The sequence below is a fragment of the Kogia breviceps genome, chromosome 16 (assembly GCF_026419965.1).
Source record: "Kogia breviceps isolate mKogBre1 chromosome 16, mKogBre1 haplotype 1, whole genome shotgun sequence".
Classification (NCBI taxonomy): domain Eukaryota; kingdom Metazoa; phylum Chordata; class Mammalia; order Artiodactyla; family Physeteridae; genus Kogia; species Kogia breviceps.
The window spans coordinates 65,466,455-65,482,743 of record NC_081325.1 but is presented as its reverse complement, the minus strand read 5'-3'; the positions used below and the strand labels follow the sequence as shown (position 1 = coordinate 65,482,743).

The 16,289-nt window shown below is 38.1% G+C and overlaps 1 protein-coding gene across 5 annotated transcripts in view; it reads right to left on the bottom strand.

Annotated features, from left to right (window-relative positions):
• Positions 1 to 16,289, bottom strand: part of DNAJC3 (DnaJ heat shock protein family (Hsp40) member C3) — a 110,402-nt gene that overhangs the window by 28,717 nt on the left and 65,396 nt on the right. The window lies entirely within an intron of this gene.

Below are 16,289 nucleotides of genomic sequence, written 5' to 3'. Positions count from 1 at the left end.
TCAGCAGCGCCCCCACCCGTCCCTGATAAGAATGGCTGGAGCCCCTAAGCTGTTTGTATCGACAGTGTGCTTTACGCTCCACATCTTGATATCACAACCTAGTAAGGAAATACACTTGAAATTTAGTACAAGGGGAAAATGTTTCAATATACTCAATTTTTCTCCTGATGCAAACCCTACATTTAAAACATGTTTTCATTCTTAAGTGTTCAGAGCATCTTCCCTAAAGCAGTCTTCTGTCTCCTATCTTTCCTTAAGGTAGATACATTTTTCCCAATACAGAAAAGATATAAAATTATAAGTTGTTTCCTAAAATTCACATGATTCACAGGTAGTTAGCTAATCAGAAACTTAATATGGATGACGTAAGACTTCCCACATGGACATAAACTAGGCAGCTCATTTTTAGTTATGTTTTCTCATATTCCACTCTCTAAGGGGCCATCTTCAAAAAAAAGAAAGTAAATGACACCCAATTATGTTCCATATTATATGTCCCATATAACTGAACAGCTGTAAAGATTACAATAAGCCAGAAATGTTAAGGTCCTTAATGAATAGTATGTTACATATTAGCCAAATCATTTTCTGACCTCTGAACCTAAAAGCTCTGCTCCTTCCCAAATTCTTTTTCTTCCGTGTACCCCTCACCCAGTTCTTAAGGAGCAGTGCAAACAACCAGGGCAAGATGGCAGACAGCAAGTACAGGAATTTCCTGTCTTCCATCCCACTATCCCACAAAAATGACAAAAAATAAAAACATAACCATAGCAGCCCTGAAAACTACAGCAGACCAGAAATTTTGACAAATTTTTGGAAGAGAGAAGGCAAATAGGATCACATTAATAACGAATAAACCTAATAGAACCACAATCCAAATATGCACTGAAAGAAGCCCTAGCAGATTTGGAAGCTGTTCTTTTTGGCCAAGGATTCTGAGTTTAGCAAGCAGGAGGAGCTTTAAGGCAATCATCAGGTTACTTCGCAAGATGACTAAGGAATGGCTGGGCAGCCTCTGCCCCTGTATGTGGAGCAGCTGGCTGCAGCATTAACCCCAAGCAGGGCCCAAGAACTCGTCTCTAAGCAGAGTAGAAAAGGCACGTGTGAAAGGCCCTGATGTGTGCTGCTGGGCCCAGGAAGAGAAGCAGAGCCGAGCCCACGGGTACCCAAGACCGCCACAACAGGTCTGGAATAAACACAGGAAAAGCAGTTCCACCCAGAATTTAAACACCAAAGGACTCCGCCTCGTAAGTTAACCGTGTGAAGTCCTGCTCATTGTGGCAACCGGGCCAGATGAGACGCACGGCAGGGAACGTCTTGCTGTGAACAGGTCCTGCCCACTTAAAGGCTGCATGAGCTCCCCGATACTGAGAAGCATTCGAAAAGACAGAGACACACGACATGCACACCTGCAGGTGGCTCCCCTCTCTCTCACACTCCATTATTCCAGTAGCAAAAGCCCCAAATCAGCTTCCCTTCAACGTCCATCCAGAATTTAACCATGCCTCACCGTTTCCACACTTAGCACTGTGATGCAGTCCATCATTAATACACCTGAACAGCTAGTTCATAAGGTGTCCCAGCTTCCACCTTACTCCCCTAAAAGTCTATTCTCAAAACAGGGACCTTAGAGGTCCTTTTAAAGAGTTCATCAGACCTCCAATATAAGATGCCCGTGGAGCGCCAGCTTTCTCCTGCTGCGTATCTCACAAAACAAGGTAAATGGCGGGGGCGATGTGTGGGGGGGACACAGCATTTTCAGCACAACAGTATAAGGAGACTGTGCAAAGGCTGCTACAATTAGCTAATAGCAGCCATGAATCTAAGATGAGAGGAAGAAGCAAACAGAGAGCCCTAAGAGAAGAGATCACAGAAAATGCCAGCAAAATACACTATGAGCATGGACTCACCCTGAAGTGAGTGACGACCTACATCCTGTACCTAGTACGAGAAGCATGAGACCTGGAGCAGACACGGTGCAGATCACGCAGAGGCCTTGCTGGGGAGAAGACCAGAAAGGGAGAATACAATGAGTGACGAGAGCAAAGAGCCCTGGGCAACACATCCCAGGCAACTTGGAGACCGTGTGCTCTCTGCAAGTGACAGGCTCACCCAGAAGTGCAAGAGATACACGCCTTTGGTGCGGCAAAGGAAGTGGGCAGAGGGGCAACAGGGCTGGCAGTAGACGACCTCCTGGACAGTTTGGTTCAGAGAAACAGCGAGGGCAGAGCTATAGAGAAGGGCCATCTTAGCAGGAAGCAGAATGTCTGTGGAGACAGTGAAGCAGAAAGTACTGCAACTGTGAAGTACAGAAGCTGCCTGTCCCCAGCACCCCTTTACACACACACACCCCAGAGGACTGTCCCACAAATAGCCAGGGCAAGGTAATTCAAGTCATTTAATGATGAGCAATAATGTTTTTTATATGGCACAGTCTCAATTAAAAGCCATTTATATTTTAAATTAAAAACAGGAAAAGAACACCAAAACTTACCTGATGAACATGCATCAAAACAACATAGCCAAAGAATATATGAAAATTCTAAGCAAATGTTATGGCATAAATTTTTAAAACTTAATCCAATCACCTCTATTAAGAGTAATCACAAAGCACAATAAGAACTCAGCAAAGAGTGAGACAAGGAGGAGATTAAAATGTGAGTAATCAGAACTCAAGAAAAATAAGAACAAATTTAAACTATCATGGAAGTGAAGATGAAATGAGAAGACGCACAAGGGAGAAGAAGTATATGGGGAAAAAATAAGGACCTAATAAAATGAAATGGAAATAGAGTTTAAAAAACTAGAGAAAAAAAGTATGGCTATAGATGATAAGCAAAGAGAATACAACCAGTACTTAACTGAATCTTTGAAGCAGAAAACCAAACCAATATAACAAAAGAATTCAGATTAAATTTAAGAAAACTTTCCTGAAATAAAAGATTAATCTATGTATTGAAAGTGCACAGTAGGTGTGCCAGGGCAAAGTGGCTGAGATGGTCAACTCTAAGACATATCCTAGTAAAATCAACGCACCCAAAAGACAAGGGCTCTTCGGACAGCCAGACCAAACCCAAAAACTCTGGCCCCAGATTTTCCATAGTGATATTCACTGCAGAAGAACATGGGAAAATAACTACAAGATATACAGAAAAAAGTGTGAACAAAGGATTTTATCATCTAGCCAAGCCATCCTTCAAGTATAAAAGGTACAAACAGCTTTGAACATAGAAGAAATCAGAAAATTTTCCCAAGAGCCCCTCAAGGAAACTCCTATTGGATGAATTCACCAAGAAAAGGCTAGAGAAAGCATGGTCAAAGGAATGATGGTACACATTGAATATATTCAATGTAGAACTGAGACTAAAACAAACCAGGGAATTACAGTGGCAGGGTAGAGTGTATGCCCTGCCAGTGCAGAAGGGATACAGCTAACAAAAAGTGAGAAAATAAAGGGGAGAAAAGATGAGAAAGTAAGTTCATTAATTCCCACCAATCACAGCTAAAGCAATCAGGAAACATCACCCACTAATGAGCAACAGGCAAATAATTAGAATTTCATTAACAAGTCTTAAGTGGTAGGGGAAAGGGAAAGAAGAGGAAGAAACATGCTAATATCGTTCCTTGCTGTAGGAAACTAATACATATTGCCCAAAGAAAGACGGCTAAGTTAAACAAACCTATAAAAATAACCAAGAAGAAAAATACAAACCTTCTAAAATATTAGAATAGTATATACAAAATAATACAGGCCAAATAACAAAAATTCTCTGAAAAATAGAATAACAGTACTCAGACCAAATATATTTGTCACACCAGTAAGTATAAATGTGCTTATTAAATCACCTATTTAAAAGAATTTCATACTGGATCACAAAGCAAAACCCAACTCTGCCAGAAACACACCTGAAATGAAGTGATTCCAAAAAGCTGAAACTAAAAATATGGTCAGGGCTTCCCTGGTGGTGCAGTGGTTGAGAGTCCGCCTGCCGATGCAGGGGACGCGAGTTCGTGCCCTGGTCCAGGAGGATCCCACATGCCATGGAGCGGCTAGGCCCGTGAGCCATGGCCGCTGAGCCTGCGTGTCTGGAGCCTGTGCTCCGCAACGGGAGAGGCCACAACAGTGAGAGGCCCGCATACCGCAAAAAAAAAAAAAAAGTATGGTCAAAGTTTCACCAGGTAAATGCAAATAAAATTTGGTTCACTATCTTAACATCAGATAATTAGAATTTAGGTTAAACACATTAAACAGAGGGAATTCCCTGGCAGTCCAGTGGTTAGGACTCAGCACTTTCACTGCCATAGTCCTGGATGCAATCCCTGTTCAGTGAACTAAGATCCCATAAGCCACTCAGCATGGCCAAAAAAAAAAAAAGCATTAAACAGAACAAAAAAGGGGGAGTGTAGAAATCATAGTGAAGACATATTATGAATATCTGTGCACCAAATAAAAAAGCAGCAACCATTTATAAAGCAGAAATTATAAGAGACACTACAGAGATGTAAGGACACTAGTAATGGAAAACTTCAACCTCTGTTCATATCAGATCAAGTGGCCCAAAAAAAAGGCAAGAAAAGGAAGACCACAGTATAAGGTGGATCTGACTGACATGGCAAACTCTGTCCCAGAAACAAAAGAGTACATCTATTTTCAAGTCCCTGACTCATGAAGTCAGCCACTGTAGGCCAAAAATAAGACAGTAATAAATTCCAAAAAACGGAAGTAGTAAAAACATTCTTTCATCAAAATGTTTTAACACTGGAAACTAATAGTAAATCAGAAAATAGGACTTTTCCACCTAGGCTCTGTGCACCATTTTTAAACACTCCAACAACTCTTATGACAAAGAAATATAAAAATAAGAATTGCAAAATATCTAGAAAATAATAATACTGAAAACACTACCATTCAGAACCTACAGGACATAGCTCAAGCAGTGCTAAGAGGACAATTCATAGCCTTAGTGGTTCAATAAAAATTAAAGATGAAAAATGAATTAATTATGAGATTCAAAGTTAGGAAAAAAAATTGTAGGACAAAAATAGAAATTAAACCAAAAGATCAAAACTGTTAAGTCAAGCTTACTTCTTAGCAGAAATCAAGAAAAACCTCTAACCTAGTCAAGAAAAGGAAACAAGCTCAAATACAAAAAGCAATAAGTGAAAAATAATCAAAGAGAAGAAATTAAATTGAGACTACTTTGCTAAATTCTCTACAAATAAATTTGAAAACTCAAGAGAGTAACTCAAACCCAGTCCAAAAGAGAGAAAATCTAAACAGAACAATTTTCAGACAAAGTTGCCAAAACCCCACCTCCCAATAAAGCAGTGGGCTCTCCATGGAGATTCCATGACACTGAAACAGGAAACTTTCCAAATAATTACAAAAAACTACCCTAACAGTTTTCTATATATAAAAGTCCAGGTTCATAAAAGTCCAGGTTAAAAATCATTTTTCCTCCGAAATTTTTGAGAATATTACAATACTCCTTTCTGGAATTGATAGAAGGACAGGGAGAGGGCGTCATCAGGAGAATTTAACAGTCATAAATGTGCAGGCTGCTAACAGCAGAGCTTCAAAATACATAAAGGAAAAAAAGGACAATATTAAAGGGAAAGGTAGGAAAATCTGCAATTTCCACACCAGGTAAAGTTCCCTCTCAGTAACTGATGAAAAAACTAACAGAAACATTACACCCAGCAACTGCAGAATACACACTATTTTCAAGTGCACATAGAACATTCAGCAAGATAGAGCCTATTCTGGGTTACAAAACAAGTCTACATAAATTCAAAACGAAACAAATCTAAATAAATTTAAAAGGACAGAAATCATAGAGTATGCTCCCTGTGCACAATGGAATTAAATTAGAAATCAATAACAAGGTACTAAGGAAACCGTGAAATATTTTAAAATTAAACAAAACATCTAAATTATCCATGCATCAAAGAAGTAGCCAGAAGGAAACTTAGAATACATTTCAAATCAAATGACAATGAAAATAAAACAATGTGAGAAGTGCAGCTTTAAATACTTATATTAAAAAAGAAAAGAGGCCTAAAATCATTGATAGTTTAAAATTAAGAAGCTGGAAAAGCAAAAAATAAACCCAAAGGAAGTCAAAAGAAAGAAAGAACGAGAAGAAATCAATGAAATAATAAAGAAAAATCATGGAAAACATTAACAAATCCATAAGTTGGTTCCTTCAAAAGACCAACAAATTTGACCAAACTGTTAACTATACTGATCAAGAGGAAAATCAACAACAAAAAAAACCAAATTGTCACTATTAGAAATGAAGAAGGAATCATCACTTCAAACCTTACAGACATTAAAAGAATAATAATATTATAAACTTCATAGAACCAAAATCAGCAACGTAGGTAAAATGGACAAATTCATTGATGGACACAACTTACAAAAACTAAAACAAGATGAAACAAACAAAAAATATGAATAGCCCTAATTATTATTATCATTATTTTTTTGGCCACACTGCATGGCATGCAGAGCTTCCCCAACCAGGGATCAAACCCACAACCCCTGCAGTGGAAGCACAGACTCTTAACTACTGAACCACCAAGGAAGTCCTGAATAGCCCTGTATTGATTATAGAAACTGAATTAACCCAAAGCAAAGAAACAGCAACTTACATCACACTAGACAAAAATGAACTAAAACTCGATCACATATCCAAATGTAAGAAACAACCCCTAAAATTTCTCAAAGAAAACATAGAAGAAACTCTTCATGATCTATTAGATAAAACATCAAAAACATGATTGATACAAGAAAAGATCAGCAAACGAGACTTCATCAAAATTAAAAACTTTTGCTCTTTGAACGCCACTGTTAAAAGAATGAATAAACAAGCTACAGACTTGGAGAAAATCTTGTAAATCACATATCTGATAAAGAACGGAATCTTGCCATTTGCAACAACATGGAGAGGGTATTATGTTAAGTGAAGTAAGTAAGTGAAGTAAGTCAGACAAAGGCAAGTACTGTATGATTACACTTATATGTGCAATCTAAAAAATAAAACAAATGAAGAAACCTAACAAAACAGAGACAGAGTTATAGATACAGAGAACAAACAGGTGCTTGCCAGACGGGAGAGTGTTGGGGGGAAGAAAGCAATAGGTGAGGGAGATGAAGAGGTACAAAATTTCAGTTGCAAAATAAATGAGTATGAAATGGGTATGAAATGTACACTGTGGGGAATATAGTCAATAATTATGTGATATATTTGTATGGTGACATAACTATACTTTTCATTTTGAAATGTACAGAAATAACCAATCACTATGTTGTGTAACAGGAACAGAGCATTGTACATCAATTATACTTCAAAAACAAACAAATTCATAGGAAAGGAGAGCGGATTTGTGGTTACCAGAGGCTGGAGATTGGGGGAGGGGGAATTGGCAGCTGCAGTCAAAGGTACAAACTCCCAGTTATAAGATAAATAATTACTAAGGGTGTAATGGACAATATGATAAATATAATTAACACTGCTGTATGTTATACATAAGAGTCGATAGAGTAAATCCCAAGAGTTCTCATCACAAGGAAAATTTTTTGTTTCTATTTCTTTAATTTTGTATCTATGTGGGATGATGGATGTTCACTGATCATTTCATGATGCATGGGAGTCAAATCATTATGCTGTACACCTTAAACTTAAAAATATTTAAAAAAAGAAAGAATGGACCTCAGTCAATATTATGTCTCAATATTGGCTCACTAGTTGTGATAAACGTGCCATAGTAATATAAGATCTTAATATTAGGGGAAAGTGGGTGAGGGGGTATTGGAACTCTTTGTACTGACTTTGCAAGTTTTTCATAAATCTAAACAAGTTTATTTAAATATAAAAAAATAAATTTTTAATAATGTACCCCCCAAAAAAAAGAAACTGAATTAATCATCAAAAACCTTCCTACTAAGAAAACTCTAAAATTCTGGGACCCAAGATGGTTTCACTGGTGAATTCTCCCAAACTTTAAAGAAGAAATCACACGAATTTTATATAATTCTTGCAGAAAATGCAGGAGACCAGAACAATTTCTAACTAATTGAGTTCAGTACAACTTTAACACTAAAATCTGACAACGATATTACAAAAAAGAAGTTACAGGGCAATGAACACAGATGCACACTTCTTAAATTACTAGCAAATCAAATCCAGCAATAACTAAAAAAGGATAATACATCATGTCCATGAAAAGTTTATCCCAATAATTCCAGGTTGATTTAACTTCAGAATATCAATGTAATTTATCACATTAACAGAATAAAAGAGAAAAACAAATATATACATAACACTTCTATAACTCCAACAAAAAAAACCAACAAATTTTAAGTGGGTAAATATTTGAACACTTCACAAAGAACGGTATTTGAATAAACAAGCAGCACGTGAAAAAGTATTAAACAACCTTGTCACCAAAGAAACACTTATTAAAGCCACAATGAGATATGACACCGAAACGTATAAAATTAAAAAGGCTCACAACAACAAATGTTTGCAAGGATGTAGCAACTGGAACTCTCAGACTTTATTGATGAAAGTGTAAATTTTATATTACTTTTTAGAAAAGGGTCTAGCAGTTTCTTTTAAAACTAAGCATACACCTTACCCTGTGACTCAACAATTCCACTCCTAGATATTTAGACAAGGTTAGTGAAAACCTGTCTAAAAACCTTGCAGAATAATGTTCACACCAGCTTTTTCCATGCTCACTAAAATCAGCCCAGGTGTCCATTAATATGAGAATGGATAAAGTATGGTACACCCATAAATTGGAATATTCTTCAGGGATAGGATTAATGATGAAATATTGAATGCTTTTCCCTCTTTTACAGTAGAAAAAGAAAGTAACAGCCTTCCAGCCCACTACCTGTCTTTAAAATAAATCTTTGGAGTACAGTCTCGTCTACATGTTTGTGTTCTGTCTATGGCTGCTCTTGCACTGCGGTGGCAGAGTTCAGTAGGAGCAACAGAGACCGCATGGCTCACAGAGCCTGTAATTTTTACTCTCTGGACCTTTACAGAAAAAGTTTGCCAACTTCTGCTCTTCAGCAATAAAAAGGAATGAACTGCCAATGACTATAACAACATGAATAAATCTCGGAAACATGCCGAATGAAAGAAGCCATATACAAAAGAGGCCATACTACATGGTTCTGTTGATATGAAGATCTAGCGTTGGTAAAACTAATCTATGACGGAGAAAAGCTGAATAACGGCTGCCTGTAGGGGCAGGGTGGGGACCGCCTGGTAAGGGACAAGAGGATAATGTCCAGTTCTGCATCTTGACAGGAGTTTGGCTTTGACAAAGACTCTCTTATACCAAAACTTTAGACTGGCTCCTCAGAGTAAATCTTCTTTCTGACTAAGGCCAAACCTTGGGCTTCCCTCTCTGTCCTTGCAGAATCCAGGTTGAGCAAGAATCCTGCTAAGATTCCCCACCCTCGGTATCTGACCAAATTTGAGTTTGATATCTGATCGAATTCCCCCTCCCCGACTCTGGCCCGCCTTCAGCAAGAACTCAGTTGAGTCCATCTAGCAAGAACCTCCCCTCTCCCTAATGCTTCCTCTTTGTAAGTTCGCATCCAGTGACCACCCGCCCACTCTGCTCCCTGGTTAGAAATCCCACTTGTCCTCTCTAGAGTCAGACTTGAGCCCAAACTTTCTCTCTCTCACTCTCTCACCGCCAGAGCCCAGGAGAGCGTCCCCTACACCTACCGTGATAGCCACCCCCCAGCATAAAGTCCTCCTTAAGGTCTTTAACAAGGGTCATGAATAATTTTTCTTTTTAACAGGCTGCATGGATATCAGAACTCAGGACTGGTATCCCTAAGATCTGTACCTTTCATTTTATCTACTGGGCTGGCCAAAAAGTCCATTTGGGTTTCTCCATAAGATGTTACAGAAAAACCCAGACTTTTTGGCCAACCCAATACAATTACCTCCTAGTTAATAATTAGCAAGGTGAAGTATTTGGGGAAAAGTAAACCAAAATCTACAACTTATTTTTGAAATGCATCTAAAAAAGATAAACTGATGGATACATGGAAGGACAGAGACAGATAAATGTGATAAAACATAGTAAAATGTTAATTTTAGAATCTAGATGGTGAGGACATGATTGTTCACTGTAAAATTCTTTCAACTAATATCTTTGAAATTCCTCATAATAAAATGTTGGGGGTAACGCTTACCTGCTGTGAGACTGTCATAATATAGACGATGAAAATAGCTCTTCTACCACTGTGTTTTACACATATTCATCCTTAGACTACAAAGGGGAAGTTTTATCCAAGTACCCTTACAATATAGACTCACGATTAGCACAGAAGTATGAGAGAACCGTGAGGTATTTCTGACATTACAAAGGGCTGAACAATTTTAAGTCAAACTTCCATCGATAGAACTACCTCCTACAATAGACCACATTCTAGCACTGGACTCTGAGGGCAAGCCTAACCATTATACTTGAACAGTGAAGAGATGAACTATTTTTAATTCTGTACATAGGGACGGTAAGGTGACCTGCATCCTAACTGAACCTGATACATTACTGTGCTTTATACGTGTGTTTTGTTGAAATTTTGATAGTGGAAAAGAGATAATAGTGCTAACAGTAGCATACAAAGAGAATTCCAGTTCCTGTCAGATTATAAAATTTTAACTCTTGTGCAATAACTTCTCTATCAACAGTTAAGAAATATCACCAACTGTATTCAAAGCACTGGAGTACACAGACACAAATATAGACCATGTACGTAGTCTGTTTCAATTTAAGATGGTAAGAGATTCTTGGGTTTTTTGTTTCTGTTTTTTTCTCTTTTAAAGAAGCCACTTCACTGTTTGAGGTCACACCTGTTTGTCACAGGTAATCACTTTCTTGTTAACCGGCAAACAAAAAAGCCAAAACAGAAACATACCCATGGCCTACTTCCTCCTCTCCAAAGCTACCCACTGTCCTAGTCAAATGTTGTCACCTTTGGGAAAGGCAAAACACCCTTTCAATTCTCCTGCCTTCTGGGCTTCTGTTCTGACTACATCTTCTCCCACACCGGCAGTGTCCTTCCCTAATATTTCCTGAATATTTTTTTTTTATTTCAAATACTTTAAGCTCTTGACCATTCAGAAATGAGCCTTGTAACATTATCTTTTTCTGCTGAATAACACTGCTTCACTCCCGTGAATGTTTTCTATTTCCCTATCTACATATTAAATTCATGGATTCCTCGGTATTTCCTACAGGAAGTCAAAGGGTTGGCACTATAGGGGGTGCAATGTTTTCTGACTGGCATGATAGGCAAGTGTGTTAAACCTAAGCTAACTGGTAGACGTGCTAATCCTCAAAGAGCAGGTACCTCTGCAATCTTCCCTGTAACCATGCACTTTTCAAAAGAAAATAGGAGGCTGCAGCTGTGGCTAAGCAGCCTGGCTGTGAATAAATACAGAGGCAGGATGTACAGTCATGAAATTTACAGCCAAAGGAATTAAGCAACCCACATACAGTATCTTACCCTAGTTGTCTTTGCAAAGGAGTAGCCATTTTTCTGTTCTAACTACCTGCTTCCAACTCCTCAGGTGAAGCTAAACTAGGATGCACCTAAGGCAAGATCTGAGTTTCAGAAATAACTGCTTTCAAGATTCTGATTACACTTGTCCATGGTTATGACTGGTGTGTAAAAATATCGATATATAAGCAGCCTCCAAACTTTAGGTATGATCCTAAATAGAGCCAGCATTTTCCAATTAAGACCAACCTCTTCCACTCTCCTCCCTAAATCAGAAGCCAAGGACCCCTGGCCAACAAACTTGAAAAAAGCAGCAGCCATGAGAAATCTGATCCACTCAGAACAACACGGTCTCCCCTTCCTGCCTAGGGATGAGCCCCAGAGCCCCATACCTGACCGCCATGCTGCCCAGTGTGTGTAGTATCACAGACACTTGCCTGAAATTCCATTAATCTGATATTCTTTAGGATTAAAAATGCTTATATCACAAGGAATAGAAATCTACCAGTGTTTTATACAAATATCTTAAATTTGGCCACTTTTCCTAAAATACAGCTGTTTTGGGGGCATAAGAATGCTGAAGCAAGGAGGTGGTATGAACTTTAAACACAAAATACTTCTGTGGACTAGGGAGGACTTAGCATCACTAGGCAGAGTCCTAGAATCAGCAAGAAGGCACAAGAATCTGGTTACAGAACATCATAGGATGTCAAAGATAAAATATGTCTATTTCACAATTTGGCCCAGGCTGGCCCTTCATCCAGGAAAAAAATGCTAGTTGGTTCCTATTCTCAGAATTCTGGATACTATTAGTAATACTAAAATAACAGCCGTGTCAGATGGAGTTAATACAGCAGTCATAGGTCAGACCTAGAAGCTAGAGACCCCATTAAGTACCATTTGTACAGAAAAGTCAATGCAAGTTCCAAACAACTGTCTAAAAATGAGTACAATGGAAACCATTTACTAGGAGCACTGTACTAATAAGCATCACTTTCTGGACTTCATCTTCTTTAACTGTCACAACAGTTCTATGTCATAGGTACTATTCTCATTCCTATCTTACAGATGAGGAAAGTAAAACATAACAGGCTAAGTTACTTGATTGAAATCACGTGGCAAAAATAAACGGCACACTCCAAAGATATACAAATGGCCAACAAGCATATGAAAAGATGTTCAACATCACTAATCATTAGGGAAATGCAAATCAAAACCACTAGATATCACTTCACATCCATTAGAATGCCTACTGTTAAAAAAAAAAAAACAGAAAATGTGTTGAGGAGGACAGAGAGAAATTGGAACCCTTGCAACACTGCTGGTGGGAATGCAAAATAGTACAACCACTATGGATAAAGCAATGTGGTGGTTCTTCAAAAAATTAAAATTACTTTATGATCCAGCAATTTCACTTCTGGGTATACATCCAGAAGAACTGAATGGTGGGTTGAAGAGGTATTTGTACAGTCATGTTCTAGTAAGTAGAATCCCCTAATATCTTTCCTGATCATTCTTTCATAAGCCCCAAATTAATAAATCTCCATGTTCCATTATTCACTAATCTAAACCTATTTTTTCTTCATTTGTTATATATATACCATCATTTTAAACTGCTGAATGAAAAAATATAATACAGAAGGCTTCATATATTAACTCAGGATTTCAACATATTATTTCACCTTTAAGTAAGATTACTACTCGGCTACATCACTTACTAAACCTCTGATTCAAATCCAAACAAGTCAAGTAACACCTTTCAGTTTCAACTATACAAAAACTTACACCCTACCCAGCCCCCAACCCCAAATAAAAAGACCTAGCAACCCATTCTCTCTCTCTCCATGAGGTTGCTTGATTTTCATAGTTGTGACTAAACAACCATTTTATTCTTCTAAAACTATAATTCAGAAAGATCCTGCAATGCACAATCTAAACTCCCCAAAAAGACAAAGAATAAACTCCTATGTTTTTAAAATTTTTAAACACTAAAATAGACTTCAAAGACAGACCTGTTCTATTAAATTAGTATTAAGCATCTTTTTCTTCAAGAATTAAGCTGTCAAATTTCTCTAAAAACTAAAGTTGGTTTAATATTTAAGATACAAAGGCATTCTTCAACTTATATTTAGCAGCCTACAAATTATTTATTTATTTATTTATTTATTTATTTATTTATTTATTTATTTTTGGCTGCATTGGGTCTTCGTTGCTGTACACGGGCTTTCTCTAGATGTGGCAAGCAGGGGCTACTCTTCGTTGCAGTGTGCAGGCTTCTCATTGCGGTCGCTTCTCTTGTTGTGGAACACGGGCTCTAGGTGCATGGGCTTTAGTAGTTGTGGCACGCAGCCTCAGTAGTTGTGGCTTGTGGGCTCTAGAGCGCAGGCTCAGTAGTTGTGGTGCATGGGCTTAGTTGCTCTGCGGCATGTGGGATCTTCCCAGACCAGGGATCAAACCCCTGTCCCCTGCACTGGCAAGTGGATTCTTAACCACTGTGCCAACAGGGAAGTCCCTTAACCCTTTTATCTTAACAGCTAAGCTTAAATTCTTCTTAAATTCTTCTGCAGCATCGCTGATTTCAGTTAGAGCTGAGGGTTCACATACAGATAAGAAAAGTACACTTTGATGAAGCATTCAAATAACTGGAATGCAAAATCCTAGAATATAGCCATCTAGGAGCTCAAAAGTGAAAAGAGCAAGTATACGAAAGGGATCTATGTAGACCACATGCCTTACTGATGCATTCTTATGACTCTTAAAACTCATCATTTTGATCGCATACGTTTCGAGCCTCAATCAGACCTCAAAGACTATAGTATACAAATGTCCCACAGTGTAACCAGAGTTGTCAACACTCCCAGGAAACCATTTAGAAGCAAGATTCTTTTTAAATTAAAGAAAGCAGGAAAAAAGTAAATGATCAGTTTGCCTTAAAAATGAGTACCACAAACCTTTCTCAGTTATAAGTGTAGTTATCTGTTTCTTAGTATAGGTTTTATCATTGCTGCAATGCATTCTTACTACATTTAAAATAGCTGCACAGAAGTTGAGACACAGCTGTAGAGAACAAACGTATGGACACCAAGGGGGGAAAACCGTGGTGGGGTGGGGATGGCGGTGTGCTGAATTGGGCAACTGGGATTGACATGTATACACTGATGTGTATAAAACTGATGACTAATAAGAACCTGCTGTATATAAAAACAAACAAAAAAACACAACTAATACTAAACTTTCTTTGGGGTATTTGTATGGAAATATGTTAATATAAATGTTTCAGACATTACATGAAATTTCTAAAAATCTTATATGTTCTGGTATAATGCTATAAGTCATAATTCTAGTTATTACTTTAAAATGTATATCTCAGAAATAACTAAATTTCCTTGCCAATTGCATTATTATGAACTTTCATCAAATCTTTAACCGTGGTCACTTTTAAGTCTTTTGTCATTTACAGAGAGTTCTGGGTGTACTCTGATGCTTTTGCAAAAATGTTCCTATAAAAGGGTTTCATCTTCAAGGAATTCATGGAAAAGACTCGACAAGTACAGGTTTCTGGTAACTGACTATACTGCTGAACTGAATGAATAAGCATTTTCAGAACTCCAATGGAAAACTGATGAATTCATAAAAGTGCTAACAAAACATCAAGATGAAAAAAAATTAATTACATGGGACTGAGTGAACTGATGAGGATGATTATAATTTTTGTGACTTTCTGTTTGAATAAAAAAAAAAATCCCACAAGGACTCAGAGGCAAAAAATATACAAATCAATTTTCACTGCAAAGTAAACAAGCTGTACTTACAGTGGAGGATTACTGGACTGAATGTCAATATTATGACAGTATGAGTGTGTTTCGTGTTTGGTAACTGCAATCATTGTTGCTTTTGTTGTGGTCATCCATTTACAATGCTTGGTGTCAGTTTATCTCTTGTAAAAATAAAATACAGTGTATGTGTGTGTGAAAAAAAATACAAACATTGCCAATGTTGTAGCTCTTCTCATGGAAATTAAAATATTAAATGCAAAAATAAAATAAAATAAAATAGCTGCACACTTCATTAAATAAATATGCAGCAACTGGGGGGAAAAAAAGAGAATCACTAAACAAGTTTCACCAGAAAAATACTCTTACTGTTTTTGATTTTAAATGCTTTACTTGCTCTCTAACCCCCGCTCTGGCACCGCTGCCAATACACACATTCAGCTCTGGGTCACCCCTTACTTGTCTCCCTTCAGGGAGAATCCGGCTACCATGCTGTGAGGACACTCAAGCAGCCCTATTGAGTGGTCTAAGAGGAACTGAGGCCACCTGCCAACAGTCAGTACCAACTTGCCAGCCATCCATGTGGCTGACAGGGTCCTCATGCTCCGGCCGTGTGTCAGGCCTGTGACTCTGAGGTGGGAGAGACAAGTTCAGGACATTGGTCCACAAGAGACTTCCTGGCTCCACATAATATCAAACAGCAAAAGCTCTCCAAGAGATCTCCAACTCAGAGCTAAGACCCAGCTCCACTCAACGAGCAGCAAGCTACAGTGCTGGACACCCTATGCCAAACAACCAGCAAGACAGAAACAAAACCCCACCCACTGGCAGAGAAGCTGCCTAAAATCATAATAAGTTCACAGACACCCCAAAACACACCACTGGATGTGGTCCTGCCCACCAGAAAGACAAGATCCAGTCTCATCCATCAGAACACAGACACCAGTTCCCTCCACCAGGAAGCCTACACAACCCAC